We start from the raw sequence: 4,270 nt of genomic DNA, 5'->3' as shown, positions 1-4,270 counted from the left end.
TATTTAGTGCATTTCCTTAACTGTGTACCATTTCTGATTTTAATCAATATTTTAATCAATCTTGTGCCTTGCGGTACATGTCTGTTCCACTGCCGCTATTCTTTATTGTATACACTGGAAATCCCAAGTGCGTCTAACATATAAAATAATTCAAAAAACGTTTTTGTGTAGGTGGCATGTTTCTTTCGATAGCTGAATGCAATGATTCAGTTTCCTTGCAGTGAATCGAGACTTGTAATTTGCAAAGTGATCGCTTCAAAAAAATGGTTCAAATGGCTCTAAGCACTACTAGTTCATCAGTCCCCGACATTTAAAACTACTTAAACCTAACTAACCTAAGAACAACACACACATCCATGCTCGAGGCAGGATTAGAACCTACCACCGCAGCAGCAGCGCGGTTCCGGACTGAAGCGCCTAGAGCCGCTCGGCCACAGCGGCCAGCGTGATCGCTTCACTTCACATTCACAAGCGTTGTGGGTCCTGGGGACTTGAGAATACGAGGCAGTCTAGCTGTGAATCAACTTGGTACCTGTTTTGTCACACTCCAAAACAAAAATATCTTCATACTACTCATGTGGTTGTTGTCTTCAGGCCGAGGACAGATCTGATGCAACTCTCCGTGCTACTCTGTCGCGCAGCAGCCTCAACATCTCCCAATAACTTTCTATATTCATCTCTTGGTCTCTTTCTACGGTTTGTAGCCCCATTCTTCGCTCCAGTACTAAACTGGTGATCCCTTGACGTCTAAAATCTGCCCTTCTGGTCAGTTTGTACCAGAAATTTATTTTTTTTCCCAATTCTGTTGGTGACAAAGTACTGCGCATAATGGTCATTTTATCTTCGCACAGAATCGTGGGAAGCTTCATTTCGATGAACCCATCTGTTGAACATTTCAGTGTCATATAATCTTCACATACTTCTTAGTATCGCTATGGACCATACCTAGTCGTCTTTCCTCATATCGTTCTTGTCCAGCAGATCTGTATAATACAGAATCCGACAATTCAGTACTCAACATTTTCATTTATGCGGCAGGATGCCATACAATCACCACCTAATTGCTCACGCTAAGATGGACCGAAAGAAAATCAAGCATCCAGAAGGGGAAGAGAAAACGAAATGGAACTTGAAGGGCTGACAGGGTGTACGATGTTTTTTCAATGATCACACATTTACAAAGGACTTTGAAGTATGAGCTTTCTTACCACTATAGTATTGCACCCCTTTTCCCCTAGAAGCACTGATCAGACAGGAAAGGGTGTCATAAAGCCGTCGTATCTCCTTCTAAGGAAAGCTGGCGAACTACTGTTGCAACTGGTCCTTGATATCCTTGATAATGTCAATGGGATGTAGATGGTGGCGAGCTGGTCCCATACGTGTTTTGTCGACGACAGATCGGGGCATCTTACTGGGTAAAAGAGTACCCGAACGTAGTGAGACTGCTCATACAAAGACGTACCATACCTTGATAAGTAATATCCTGTTGAAAAATGGCACCTCGATATCACCACAAGAGAGGTGACACATGAGGACGAAAGACGTTCGTGGTGTATCGCCGTGGCATCAGGATTCCCTCAAGCACTAACCACAATGCGACGACGTTCATCAGTAGTCCATGTGTCCCAGTCGCGTCACCAATCCAGACCATCCGTTTCTGTTGTGGTGTGGAGGGCAGCCTACGCATGAGGCGGGAATACCGCAGCCAAGCTGCTGCTAATTTCCTGCCACTGATACAGGACGACGCAGAATGTTAAAGAGTCCAGTGCCTGTTCTCCAATGGCTGATGCAGGTGTGAAGGAGTTGCGATGTATTTGTCTCACAGTGCGGTGATCTTCCCTAGTGGTGGTCGGACGTGGTTGACCGGAAACCTGAGGACGACTCTGCCTGCACACATGTGCCCATGCAGTCCAACGTCAGGACACTGTCACATCCTAAGACGAAGAAACTGTCCGAAAGAAATGCCCCATCAATCTGTATACCTCAAGGTTCGACTAGCAGCCCAGATGAAGACCCACAATGGAGACCCTTTAATGTTCTTCCAGGTGCTGATAACGCTGGCTCCCTTGTGGACGCGGTATCTTCCTTTCCTTCACACCGATTGTGAAACATCTGATGCTGTTCATGCGACTTGCACACCCACCCTCCTAGTGCCGATAACAACACTAAACACGAACAGCACTACTGTTTTCTGTTGGTCGTTCTGTGTACCACAAAGTATTGCAACTCTAAATCATTTGCATGACCGCTGATGGTGTGTATTTGTAGGAAGAAACACTGACACACTAGTGAGTAGCATATTCAAGGCTTTCTGTCCCCCACACACATTTCGTCTTTCCAGATTTTAGTCAACAAAACATTTCAGGGATTTTCTAACACTAGCAAAACACTGGAGATGCTAGTCGCAAATGCTAACGAAACAACAAAATGTAGAAACGTCACTAAAAGAACGCCAGTGTCTGAGGAGCAGCCTCTGTATACACTATGTAATCAAAAGTATCCAGACACGTGACTAAAAATGACTTTCCAGTTCGTGGCGCCCTCCATCGGTAACGCTCGAATTCAGTATGAGAGTGGTATTTCACTTGAAATGTGTGAAACAATGGTTCAAACAGCACGCCTATGAGATATACTGGCAAACTCGTTAATGAAGGACGTGTATTCGATCCAGAAATGGTTGTTTCTCTTGCAAGCTAGCTTACCTTGGCTTCGAAATCAATAGCAGGTGACATAGCAGAAAATTCCGTTAATTCCTTTGAGAAATATTCGTATTATTGTAGTTTTACGCAAATCGATATGTCTCAACAAAAGTGCTTTCACGTTTTAGTGCCAACGGTGCTTACGGAAATTCGGCTGCGGTGAGCACTTCAGCTCCCTGTGGGATGATATGATGTGGTTTACAGAAAATTAAGACTCTACTTCTAACACACTGTTACTTGAATAAAGAACTGGTTAAAGTCCTACACAATTCGTCCAAACTTCGAATATCAAATGCCTTACGCTAACCATTGAGTCGAACAGCATGTTTAGATTGGTAAAAAGCATGTAACCTAAAACATACAGAGTATGAGGAATGTTAACGCAATGTGAAAACTGTATGGACAGCAATAAATTTCGTGTTTATTGATACTACTTTATAATGAACTAATTATCACTACCGCATGTGGTTTCCTTTATATCTTCATAACAAAAATTGAAACTCTATAGATTCTATTAGCTATGTGGCTATAATTTTCATTTTCAGGAGATAGATAGGGCCACATTTATTTTAAAATAATGTAATTGCTATGTAATATAATCCGAGATTGTTGCAGAGACATCGCATGGTACCCTCTGAAGTACAGATATCTCTGGTATCGTGGAACATCAATCATGGCGGCTTATTGACTAAAATAATGGATTCATATTGTTACGCGCGACAAAAAATCACTTGTCGGCCCTGTGATGAGCTCTTAGATACACTTCTGGAGGAGGTTGGATTGATACTACCACACACACCAAATATTAAATCAGTTTATTATAACTTGAACATGATGGGATACCTAATTTTCAGTTAACCCATGTCTACGGGACAACCTATATATATATTTGAACAGTGACGTATCACTTGATAATGTTCCGTTAAGACCGATACTAAGTGCCATTGGTTCGCCCACCTACTCGTTAGCCAAGTTTTTGACTACGCTGTTAAAACCACATGTGGGCCGTTCGGACTCGTATATAAAGAATTCGACACATTTCATCAGCAGATTGAATGTCATAGTGGTCCAGCCGGAGGACATATTGGTCAGCTTCGATGTGGTATCGCTGTTTACCATGGTTCCACTTAATGATGTATTGGAACAGCTGGATCGAATTTTTCCTGCCGATATTTTAGAGCTGTTTAAGTGTTGTTTGACGACCACATACTTCAAGTGGAATGAACAGTTTTATGAGCAACGGATGGCGTGGCTATGGGAAGCCCCCTAAGTCCCTAACTGCAAACTTCTTTATGGAGAAATTCGAAGAACAGGCCTTAGGTACTGCCAGCAAGAAACCAAATGTATGGTTCCGATACGTGGATGACACGTTTGTGTTGTGGAGACATGGTAGGGAGGAACTAAGCCGGTTCCACGAACATCTGAACAGTATAAACTCAAGAATTCAGTTTACTATGGAAGAGGAGGTAGACGGCAAACTACATTTCCTCGATGTGCTTGTGTTTAGAAACGAAAATGGTAGTTTGGGCCACTCAGTGTACCGCAAACCCACGCACACGGACCTTTATTTG

The sequence above is a fragment of the Schistocerca nitens genome, chromosome 5 (genome assembly GCF_023898315.1).
Source record: "Schistocerca nitens isolate TAMUIC-IGC-003100 chromosome 5, iqSchNite1.1, whole genome shotgun sequence".
Lineage (NCBI taxonomy): Eukaryota > Metazoa > Arthropoda > Insecta > Orthoptera > Acrididae > Schistocerca > Schistocerca nitens.
This window is presented reverse-complemented; position numbering follows the sequence as displayed.